A 12,881-nucleotide genomic window follows, 5' to 3' on the forward strand; every position below is an offset into this window, starting at 1 on the left:
ATTATTATTAAAAATGTTTGTATAATATTTACTAGCATTATTCTTTTTTTTTCAAAGAATATTTTGATTAGTTAACATTGTTTTTCTTTTTTGTGTTTAGAAGGCTGACATGTTAGTTCCTTTATAAATATGTTTTCAGTATTATTTCATGTTTATATTTAATCTTAAATTATCCTTGATAATTCTTAAGTTTAATTTATCATTTCCTCTCTTTTATATAGTTGTTTTTATGACCCTGTTGGGATATGGCTGGTTTAAATGTGTGAGGTACTTTAATTACAATTACATTATATTCATACTGTAAATTAATATTATGGGCATTAGTACAATGTCAGGTGTTAAGCCTCTGAATGCTACTTGAAGATTTGCTGACCAACATGTCAGCTTTACAGTTTGACTTTTGAATTGGGATATTGGCTCTTTTATTGAGAAATACTTGATTGTGCCCGCTTGCTTTCAATGTGACTTAGGAGCCCATTGGCCAGTTGGAAACTAAATTCAAACCTAAGGGTATTGTTTTAATTATCAGCATTACAATGTTTGTCATTTTTTCATTCATGTTTTTATGAATTTCAAGGGCTGTTATAAACATCCATATTTTTTGTCCTGTATCAGGGCCCCCTTTACTTGGAGGCCTGCTGGTTTTGGCAATGTTTCCCCGCCTTGAAATCCATGCACCGTGTGTTTTGTACTCAATGCTCCAACTCACACGTTGCTTATATTATCACAATTTAGCAGTTCTCTAAGATAAAAATGTTTACGCCCTCTTTTTGATCACTACACAATCTTCCTTAGGGGTATATGTTTTTGCATCCACAATTTTGTTAGTGCAGTCAGTTATTATAATACATCACGTAAATAAACATGGTCTGTGAGCGAACCGTATAAATGTACAAAAACTAAAATTGTTGAGGCACTTAGTGCTATAAAACTACTTTGTAATTGCATCATAAGTAATAAAGTCTGAGTTGATGAATTAGTCTTAGTTTTAAGCAAGACAAGCCTTTTAGAAACAAGCTTCAACTTTATTCTGTATGAACTATATTGATAGTGTAGTCTCTTATTAAATTAAATCACACAAATAAAAAAATTTTTGAAAGACATAACAAGTATATAAATATATTAGTATATATATATATATATATATATATATATATATATATAAATATATACTAACATGTATTAAATGATAAATGAAGGGTATTATCTATTAAAAAGCGGTTGAAATGTAAAACAAGTAACATAAAAGACACATTTCTTAACTTCTGCAATGCTTAATATGGTACAGACATGAACTATACGGAGATTCATTAACTTTCAGAATTCGGACGTAATGCTTGATCAGTAAGATTATTGATAACGGAGAATCTGTGTGCCTGGAGATGTTGCCAGTGTACTAGTCAAGACCTCTTACGATTATTGTACAGATTTGCTTTGACTGTATAGCCAACCCCTCTTTTTCGACATTATCTCTATAACTTTGAATGCTTTCCATACCATCAGCGCTTAGCCGTGAATTAACTGTGTGTGGAGTATTACTCAATACTACTATGTCCTTAAAGGTAACTTGCCTCATTGCATACAGTAGTCAAAAGTGTGTCATTAAGGCATGGGCCACTTGATAATGTTTAAGATAATGCATTTCCAAATGTAAGTAACTTGTCCTTTATGATTAAGTGTGAGTAACGAGAGTTACCTTAACTACGAACAAATACACAAGCAATGCATTACACATGTGTGACTGTGTCACATTTTGAACAATAAGTCATGCAAAACATACCAGACAAACAAAACAAATGTTAAAAGATGAGAATGTAGGCAGTACTATGCACCGGTCATGTGTTAGGATGGTCAATTTGATAGTTTTTTTTTTTAGTTTTTTTTAAATAAATTTTTTATTGAGCAGAGCACAGGTAAAGTACAATGCAGACAGTGAAATGTTAAGCAAGGAAATGAAATACAAAAAACGTACAAAAAGCTTCTTCATATTAAAAAACCAGGGACGAGGGGAAGCTCTTCAGCTAAATTTAGTCCGTTAGCAGTCAAGTTATAGAGTATTCATACATTATCAATTTATAAGCAATGTGCAAAATACGCAAGTTCAATCCTAAAGTGCAAATGCAATTACAGTACATTCCAAACGAAGACAAAAAGTGCCAGTGCCTACGAATTTTCAAAAAGTGCAAAACACACCAAAGAAAGTTTAATAGCTTATCACTTGAACCTGTCCCAAAACTTAAGACTGCTAGCGTGCATTTTAACTTAATATCAACATTAATCGGAGATGTTTAGCTTGTTTAATTAAACCCCCTCGTAGCCTCAAGAGTCTCCAAGTATTTCCAGTTATTTTCAAATATCATAACTGCACCCACCCTCATAGCAAAAGCTTTTTCAAAACTCCTTGACCTCCTCATTTTATTAAGCCATTTCAGATGTGACGGAACTTCCTTGGTTTTCCAATTTTGGAGAATTAGGGAGCGAGCAATGGCACAAGAAATAAATACAAATGTTTCTTCAGCATTTTTAAGGGACCCTCTGTCCTTACTAATCCCAAATAGGGCCAACTCTGGCGTGGGAAGGAGTTTTATACCACCCAGAGCCACCTCTAAATCTGCAAAAATGGCTTCCCAAAAAGATGTAAGCTGGGGACAAGTAAAAAAAATATGAAGCCAACCACCCTGGCTCTCCGCCTGGCATCTGAAGCACTTGTTCACTACCTCAGGAAACCTTTTCCCAAGTGCCTCCGGAGTCCAATACGCCAACCAGCGGGACAAGTAAGCCATTCTCTTAAAATTGGCAGCACGCAACGATTTATAACCCAACACACTTAAAGTTTCCCCGTCTTTATGTGTAAAATTACATTGTGTAAGGGTGTCTATTTTGACTAGATGACAATCTATCATTGCGGCTTGCCCCTCGTAATGAAGCTTTTTGTACCAGTTTCCTATCCCGCTGATTTTAGACTCATACAAAAGTATTGCCATCTCGTTCGTTGAGTCTAGTAAGCCGCCTATATCTTTCCTTAGAAAGTGAACAATTTGTAAATATTCAAGAAACATGGGTCTATCAGAATTACATGTTCTAGCCAATATTTCTTGCCATGTAATAATGCTATTATTGATGATAAAATGCCTTATCTCCCTAAATCCCAAATTCTCCCAATTTATTATATGACTATTTCTAATTTGCAGGCCTAAACAAGTACACTCTCGTAAGCTCAAAAACTTAGAGGCAGAGAAGCCAAGGTTCTTTTTGAAAAAGGACTGCACTCTGAATAAGTGGTCTTTCAGAGTCTTATATTGTGCCCTTTTTGGGAGCTTTGCAGTTTTTAAAAACACCTGGACTTGAGAGTCAGCCTCCTGTAGCATTTTTTCTAAGAAAAAGCAATAACGAGTGTTTTTTGCACCTATCCGGCCTGCCATTATATCGATAAAAACCGCATCATAATACGTTTTAACATGTGGCAGAGCCAGTCCCCCCTGTTCAGTTGGAAGTTGGATTGCGGACAGCTTCACCCTTGGTGCTTTCCTATCCCAAACAAACCTTCTAAACATGGTTTCCATGTCTCTAAAAAAATACAATTCAATTTAATAGGAACATTGCAAAACAAGGATATAAGTAGGGGAAGGATTGACATTTTAATCAAGGATACCCTGCCAATCAGAGTGAGGGGAAGTAAAAGCCATTGAGCAAACAGATTCTTAATTTTATTAATCATTCTCCCATAGTTGAGAGAACACAACTGATTATATTCACAGGTCACATAAATACCTAGGTATCTTATCGGGTCTCGGCTGGCAGCCTGGGCGCGCAGGCAAGATGGAAAGAGGCTGAGTTTAGTATTTAGCGCGAGAACTTCAGTTTTCTTTGGATTTATTTTGTAGCCTCCTATTTGTTCATAGGCCTCAAATTCCCTCAAGATGGTCAATTTGATAGTTGATACTAATTTTGAATAAGAACACTATGCTGGAGAGCTGTGGTGGCTGTCTTTGCCCGGGCCGAATGGTACATAACAACGTCATCAGGTTGTTTCTACAATAAGGCGTAATTGATGAAGATATAGAGGATGACCATGCATGATTTGTTCATCGTTTATAATTTCTGATAGATACATTTGCCGTGTGGATTCCTCACCTTGTGAATACCCCCCTTGCGTCAGCAACATTCGGAAATTCTTTTTTGTAGCTTCGCGCCGACGTGGACTTGGACGCCATAGAGGCACGGCATCGCTCGCGACTCCGCTGACATCACCGACGCCTACAATAGGCCCACGCCGGCGTGATGACATCAGTTCCCTTTTTTTCCGCGTCATCGACGCTAACGGTTTCGGGATACTCAGTAGCTTTTGGTAACTCTGTTACTATTTTTCTTCGTTTCTCTGTTCTATTGCCTCTTTGTCTCTTTATTATGTCGACGAAGAAGACGGGATTTAAACCCTGCAGGGAATGAGGAAAGATGATATCCATTACAGACCGACACCAGGACTGTATTTGGTGTTTGAGCTCCGACCACGACGTGGATGGATGTTCGTCGTGTCAAAAAATGAATCCAAAGGCCCTGCGAGAAAGCGAGACCAAGCTTCTTGTGGCAAAACTGAAAGCTGATAAAGGAAAGAAGTCTTCAAAATCCCGCTCGAAGAAGTCGAAGTCGAAGTCAAGATCAAGATCTCGGGAGGCGTCGGCTTCGAAGTCTTCATTGGATCATGCTTCGAGATCACATAAGAAAAGGAGACATGAATCTCAACGTCATTCGGGTTAGAAGTCAGACTCGAGGTCGAGATCACCCAAAAAGATTAAATCGAAAGTGATCCCTCCACAAGAGATTTCAGATCGAGAAGGCGAGGCCTCGCCTTCGGAGTCGCAAATTCATTCTCCGACTCCGGTCTCCGATCCGACTCCGACGCCCTCTCCGGCTCAAGAAGAGGTCGGTGAAGTTCCAAATGAATAAGAGTAATCGACTCCTGTTGTTGAAACAGATTTGAATCTGCCTCGAGATCGACCTGAGGGTGATCATCCACCTTTTCCACCTCCAGGTCAGGATCCTTCAGCGTTTCTCAACGCTATGTATGGTGTATTCTCGAGGTCATGGTACCCCTCTGGAGCGCCTTCGGGTCCCATGGGTCCAATGGCATTTAATTTGGGTGTGCCTCACTCTTATGCCCCGGCACCTTTCATGCCGTATATGCCGACCCCGACTCCGCTGTGGCAGTACCCGGCTCCACCGAGGTCGACGGCGTTGTCGACACCGGCTCAACCGAAGTCGACGACTCCAGCACCGGCGTCGCCTGCTCCAAGCAAATCTCTGGACCATCCTTCTAAGCCTTTGGATTCGGTACCGACGTCAGCTCCGGCGCCGTCGGAGGCGACAGTGGATCCGGCTGCAATCCGTGTTAAGCAGAGATCTAGAAGAGAAGCTCAACGTCTCCTAGAAGAACGGAGGTATTATGAGTCTCATTCAGACTTGGAGGAAGGTGAGCTGGATGAAAATTATTTAGAGGAGCTAGCTGATGCTAGTGGTCTTGAATTTTCCCCAGAGTGGGTATTGCCATCAGGTCCTGATGCGCCCTCTAAGGATGTTCAACCATATCATATGGTAATGAAAAAGGCAGCAGGACTTTTAGGTTTAACATTGCCTACTGTTGAATTTAAATCAAATCTGCTTACTGAGGTTCTGCATTCACCGAGCTCAGCTGTGGAACCATTACTCCCATTTAATGAGGCGTTGACTGAACCCATTATGGAGGTGTGGAAAAAGCCTCTTTCTGCTCCTGGTGTCTCAAAAGGTGTGGCTAGGAGATATAGAGTGGCTCCTGAGGACCCTGCCTTTTTGTCATCTCACCCTTCTCCTGAGAGTCTGGTGATTCAAGCTGCGTGCTCAAAAAAGTCAGTTGGTGCTTTTCCCCAAGTGCCTGGTCACAAGGAAGCTAAAAAACAGGATCAAGTGGCCAAGAAAACTTTCTCCTCTGCAAGTATGGCGTTAAAATCTACAAATGCCACTTGTCTTATGGGAAGATATGTGCACGCACTTATGGATTCAATGCGTTCATTGATTCCAAAGGTTCCAGAAGACTGCAGAGGTGACTTCGAGGAAGTTTTATCTGATACTCAGGCGGCAGCTCGTCAAGGTATCCAGAGCGGTCTAGATACTGCAGATTCTGTTGCAAGGATCATGGGCACTGCGGTTGCCACAAGACGTTCAGCTTGGCTAAAATCTTCAGATTTTTCTGCTGATGTGCACTCTGCATTGTTAGATCTGCCTTTTGATGGTGAAGGACTCTTTGGCAAGAAGGCAGATACAGCCTTAGAGAGATTTAAGGATAGCAGGGCAACTGCTAGATCTCTTGGTCTTCAAGTAAGAGGTTCAACGACCAGGAAGTTCAGAGGTTTTGGACGCTCTTCTTTTCGTACCTATAGACAAGGTCAGCAGCAACAACAACAGCAGCAGCAGCAGCATACCTTGTATAGGTCATAGAGGGGAAAGCAAAGATCACGTCCTCGAGGGCATCAAGCCTCTTCCTCCTCCACCTCCTCCAAACCCCCAGCCACAGAAAAGCAGCCCTAGATCTGCCATTCAGGATCATGTGGGTCCGGTGGGGGGTCGGCTTACCCACTTTCTATGAGATTGGGAATCGGTTACATCAGATCTTTGGGTTCTCAATCTCGTAGAAAATGGGTATGCCCTTCCCTTTCGGGAATTCCCTCCCAATTACCCGCCAGGGATATTGCTCAGAGGAACATCTGTTACTCCTACAGGAGGAAGTTCAAACTCTGTTAAGAAAGGGTGCGATAGAGGTGGTCCCAGAGCAGGAAAGGGGTCAGGGATGCTACTCCCGGTATTTTCTGATTCCCAAAAAGGATGGCAGACTTCGTCCAATCCTGGATCTCAGGATCTTGAATTTTTATCTGAAACAAGAGAAATTCAAGATGCTCACCCTTGCTCAGGTTCTTCAGGCACTGCTGGAAGAAGACTGGATGGTGTCGCTCGACTTGCAGGATGCATACTTTCACATCCCAATCCTGAAGTCGCACAGGAAGTATCTCCGTTTTACGGTGGGATCGCAGCACTATCAGTTTGTGGTCCTTCCGTTTGGGCTTACTACTGCGCCTCGAGTCTTCACCAAGGTGATGGCAGTGGTGGCGACGCATCTCAGAAGGTCAGGGATTCCTGTATTCCCTTATTTAGACGACTGGCTGATCAAAGCAGAGTCGTCAGAGAGAATGCTCCATCATCTGCGAGAGACAACCCAGTTGTTGTACAGGTTGGGTTTTTCGATAAATGTACCCAAGTCTCACCTGGTGCCCTCCCAGCGCAACCTGTTCATAGGTGCTGTACTGGACACAACTGTATGTCGTGCATTCCCTCCTCCTCAAAGGATTCGCGACATACAGGAAATTATTCCTTTATTTTACAATGGAGCGGTCGTTCCAGTCCTGAAGGTCCTTCGCCTGCTCGGTCTGATGGCTTCATGCATTCTGTTGGTGAACCATGCACGCTGGCACATGAGGGCGCTCCAGTCGTGCCTCCGCAGGCAGTGGTATCAGCACAACGGAGATCTCAGGGAGTCAGTGAGGATCTCCAGAGAAGCTGCGGCGGATCTGTCTTGGTGGGGCGTGGAAGGCAACCTGTCTCAGGGGAAGCCTTTTCAGTTGCCTCCTCCGGTGACCACAGTGATAACGGATGCATCCACTCTAGGGTGGGGTGCTCATCTGGGGGATCTGGAGGTCAAGGGTCTTTGGTCTCCAGAGGAAAGGTTGCTTCATATCAACCTTCTAGAATTGCGGGCGATACGTTTGGCGCTCAAGGCCTTCCTCCCCTCCCTTCGCTGTCGGTCGGTCCAGGTCCTGACGGACAACACGACCGCGATGTGGTACATCAACAAACAGGGAGGAGTGGGGTCGCAGTGTCTCTGCAGAGAGGCTCTGCGTCTCTGGCCCTGGGTTCAGGACCATCGGATTTGTCTGATGGCGACTCATCTGGCCGGAGTTCTGAACGTTCGTGCAGACAGTATCAGTCGGCAGTTCTCTGCTGACCACGACTGGAGGCTTCACCTGGAGGTGGTTCACGACGTCTTTCAGATGTGGGGGTCTCCTCGGATGGACCTGTTCGCCACTCGCGAGAATGCTCACTGCCTGTCATTCTGCAGTCTCCAGTATCCGATGCAAGGAGCCTTGGGGGACGCGTTCCAGTTGAGTTGGGGAATTCAACTCCTTTACGCGTTTCCTCCCATACCTTTGATTCCTCGGGTTCTGAGGAAGATTCGCCAAGACCGGGCCCAAGTCATATTGGTCGCCCCGGACTGCCCAAGAAGGGTGTGGTATATAGATCTTCTCCACCTCTCCTCTCACCCGCCGCTCCATCTCCCTCTCAGGGCAGACCTCCTCTCTCAGATGGAGGGGCAGGTTCTACACCCCCACCTCCAGACATTACACCTTCATGCCTGGAGATTGAACGGGGCAACCTGAATTCCTTTTCCCTCCCGCCTGACGTGGTGGATGTCATCTTGTCAGCCAGGCGTGACTCCACTAAGTCCATCTATTCTTATAGATGGTCAAAATTTGTCATGGGTGTGGGGAGAAATCTATTGACCCTTTGAGAGCCCATTTGTCTGATGTTCTCCAGTTTCCCCTCTCTCTGGCGCAGCAAGGGCTTGCTGTTGCCACAGTTAAGGGCTATCTTTCAGCGCTGTCGGCATTTCTCTGCTTGCCTGACCAGCCGTCTCTTTTTAAATCTCCTGTGGTTTTAAAGTTTTTGAAGGGTCTCACAAATAAGTTCCCTTCTACACCTTTCATTGTGCCTCAGTGGGACTTAAATCTTGTCTTGACCTTTTTAATGGGTGCTCCCTTTGAGCCTCTTCACAAGTGTCCTATGAGGCTTTTAGCTCTTAAGACAGTCTTCCTTGTTGCAATAACCTCAGCAAGGAGGGTAAGTGAGCTTCAAGCTCTTAGTTGCAAGCCCCCTTTCTTGACCATTCATGCTGATCGAATGGTTCTTAGGACCAGGGCTGCTTTTCTGCCTAAGGTGGTGACTCCTTTCCACCTTGGTCAATCCATTACCCTCCCTACCTTTTATCCTCCCCCACACCCTTCTAAGGATGAGGAGAGGTTGCACCGTCTGGACCCCAAAAGGGCGGTGTCCTTTTACTTGGACAGATCTAAAGACTTTCGTTTGGATGACCAGCTCTTCATTGGGTTTGCTGGCTGCAAGAAAGGAAGAGCGGTCCATAAAAGAACCTTGTCGAGATTGATCGTCCTCTGTATAAAGATCTGCTACTCTTTGGCCAGTAAGGAACCACCAGAGGATATAAGGGCTCATTCTACAAGGGCTAAGTCTTCAACCTCAGCATTGGCTAGAGGTGTTCCTGTAGAGGATATTTGTAGAGCGGCAACTTGGTCTTCCCTCCACACTTTCGAGAAGCATTACTGCTTGGATTCCGAAGTGAGAAGGGACGGTCACTTTGCACGCTCTGTTCTCCAGGATTTCCTGGTCTAGAAGAGTGGACACCCTCCACCGGGAGTGGGGACTGCTGTGGGACTCTATTCACAAGGTGAGGAATCCACACGGCAGATGTATCTATCAGAAGAACAAGTTATTTACCTTCGGTAACGCTTTTTCTGGTAGATACAATATCTGCCTGTGGATTCCTCACTGACCCACCCGCCTCCCCGTTGTCCACTCTTCTTTACCAGAGTTTCTGTAATGTATTTATTTTATTGTCAAGGTGTTGTTTATTTCAAATGTTTTATTGCATTTGCTTTACACTGTGTGTGTTTTACCTTGATATTTGTACTGCGTATACTGTGTATATGTCTACTGTCATTGGTCCGTCCGTGAGCCTCGAAGGCACGGAAAAAAGGGTGGAACTGATGTCATCACGCCGGCGTGGGCCTATTATAGGCATCGGTGACGTCAGCGGAGTCGCGAGCGATGCCGGGCCTCTATGACGTCCAAGTCCACGTCGGTGCGAAGCTACAAAAAAGAATTTCCGAATGTTGCTGACACAAGGGGGATATTCACAAGGTGAGGAATCCACATGCAGATATTGTATCTACCAGAAAAAGCATTACCGAAGGTAAGTAACTTGTTCGTCCGTCCCCTTCTTTGATCAAGCAAACCCTAATTAAAGTAGTTGAATCTCCATGAACTTGTTCTAGTAATTTCGGTTGTCAACAATCCGTTTACGTTACAGGCAGTTAAAAAAGCACTCAACCTTGGTAGGGTGTGCTGATGCATAGCAAGCAGGCATAGTAAATGAACATTAAATTAAAAAATGTTAACACCTTGAAACAAAATATATAACGTTGTGTGTAGCACCACTTCAGCTACACATTTTGGTGTCTGCAGGTCACTCATCTGAATTTCATGTTTTATTGTCAGTAAACGAGCACACTATATACTGAGAAAACATATAGGACAGTTTCAAGTTTGTTAAAAATATGTTGATATAAAAATTTTGAAATAAAAAACAAGGTCCCAGTAAGGCATAAAGTAAGAAAAATTCCAGAAAATAATGTCTTTACATCTTGAATAATCTATGCGTAAAAGGGCACTATAGAAAGAGATGGCTGGTTGTGCATCCTTATTTAATAAACAAGGGCCAAAAAGTAGACTTTCACAGCTGTCAAAGAAGAACCAGAGTGCCAAAGACAAATTAATAATGGAATATCTGGAATTGAGGCAGATAGGTGGTTGACAAGCCATTTGTTATAGTTACAATAGTTTCTCCTTTTCAAAATTCTATAATTGACTCTTTCAAGCAAAAATAGTGATTAGAGGATGCAGGTTGATGTGGAAGAAGGTTTATTGAAGATAAAGCATGAATAAAACACCATCATGTCAGTCACAAAGCGCAACTGCCACAACAGCAGTTCAACTCATTGCCCATCAACTGACTCTAGATTTTGGAACAATTGGAGTAAGTGACTCAGGGACATTCAGGATAACACACATTGATATACTCACTTTGTGGCGTCATTGAATAACTTCAATAATAACTTCATAGAATTTTTTATGAAGGTTGAAAGCTGACAACTGTCACCGCTCAATCTCCAGGCAATGAGGCGAAGGATGGACAAGTTTGGCTGGAGGTTCATGCCCCCAATCCCTCTGCCTCTGCCACAGAAGATCCTCCTTAAGTGGGAGCATGATTGGAGGATCTTTTTTTTGGAAGGAGTTAGAGGTACTGTAGTCTGTATCCATATCAGGGCCCCTAGAATGACTTCTGGCCAATTATTGCTGTGTTTTTTAAAAAATTGCAAGAAGTGGCATGGACGTTCTTGACTGAAGTAGTCCTAAACTCAACTCTAAAAAAAAAAAATTTCAGAGCAATGTCCGCCACAAAATTCACAATCTTCAAAAATGCAGACATTGCTAGCATTTGTCTCAGAAGAACAGATCTGACCAAAGTTCTGGCAAATGCTCAAAAGAGTCCTTGAGCATCGTCTGGACAGAGAAGACACTTGTGTTATGCAAGGCACCGTCAGCTTTGTGCGCTCTGGCATTTACGGAACCATACAGTTTTTAAGCCTACAGGGAAATACCCTGTGGTTCCTGGCAAGTTCAATGACACGTGGGCTCGCCAAAGAGGCTTCACGGCCCCAAATCACAAAGGTTATAGCAGTACCACATAGCAGTAAGATTGTATGTGACCACAAGAACCAGCCTACCTTGAATGATTGAAAAAAGACTTTTAGTGCCAACCAGATTGCGGGAAGGTCCAAATTTTGATATGGACGCTGGTTCTAACCGGTGATAAACATCCTCTGAGAACCACCTCTCAAACATGACCTCCTGTTCTCCGAAAGGAATGCATCGCTCAGTATTGTTATATCTGTGTTATTATTATTATTATTATACAGGATTTGTAATGCGCATGGCTGCCTCAGAGACGAGGCGTCCCAGCGCAACCAGAAACCAATAGAGAGAACAGGGAAACTTACAAGCAAGAAAGATTACAGAGTGGGGAACAACAATGTTTTTAGTGATTTCCGAAATGTCAGAAGATTGGGGATCGCTCGAATGTTAAATGGAAGAGAATTCCAAAGTTTGGCTGACATGAAACCAAACGAGCGACCCCAGCCCATGATTTCCTCACTCGAGGGACACAAACCAAACCGTGGTGAGCGGAGTGCAAGACGCCCCTGGGCAAATAGGGCTTCAACAGGCCTGATAGCCCAATGGTGGCTTGCTGTTTCATAATTTTGTGCGCGATGCACAGCACCTTAAACTGAATACGGGCTTCGATCGGCAGACTATGCATTTTCAAAAGCACTCGTGAAACAGATTGAGATCTTGGGAGTCCCATTAGCATGCGAGCTGCCGCGTTTTGGACCCTCTGCAGGCGTTTGATACTTGCCTTGTTGGCACCTAAATACAGGGAATCTATGACAACATATCGACTACAAAAATATCGGGGTACCAAAATATCGCAACAAAAATATCGATGACAATAATATCGGAATCCTATCTCTAACAAGGTAAGTACAAAAATATCGAAAAAAATATATCGATGTCAAAAATATAGTTTTTTAGAAAATATCGGTTCTTTTTATTTAAAAAAATGTAATAATGACAAAATAATACTTATAAATATAATAAACATAGTTAAAAATATAATATAATATTTAAAATTAATAAATAATGTAATAAAAAAAATAATAATAAAAATATAATACATAGTATATACTTAATTAATATTAACTCTAAAATAATTATTTTAATAACTTATAAATAAATGAAAATATAATAAATTACAAATAAATGTATATACATAAAATAATAATATAAATAACAATTAATAACAATGTAAAACTAATAAAAAAAATTAAGAACATTTTGGATAGCGTACGAGTAAAAATGACTATTCCCACTCCAGAGAGTGCAAC

General features: G+C 42.5%; 1 long non-coding RNA gene across 13 annotated transcripts in view; it reads right to left on the minus strand.

Annotated features, from left to right (window-relative positions):
- The window catches only part of LOC144826311 (uncharacterized), a 1,506,634-nt gene that overhangs the window by 751,415 nt on the left and 742,338 nt on the right, over window positions 1-12,881 (minus strand). The gene's annotated exons all lie outside the window — the stretch shown is intronic.

The sequence above is a fragment of the Lissotriton helveticus genome, chromosome 3_2, assembly GCF_964261635.1.
Source record: "Lissotriton helveticus chromosome 3_2, aLisHel1.1, whole genome shotgun sequence".
NCBI lineage: Eukaryota > Metazoa > Chordata > Amphibia > Caudata > Salamandridae > Lissotriton > Lissotriton helveticus.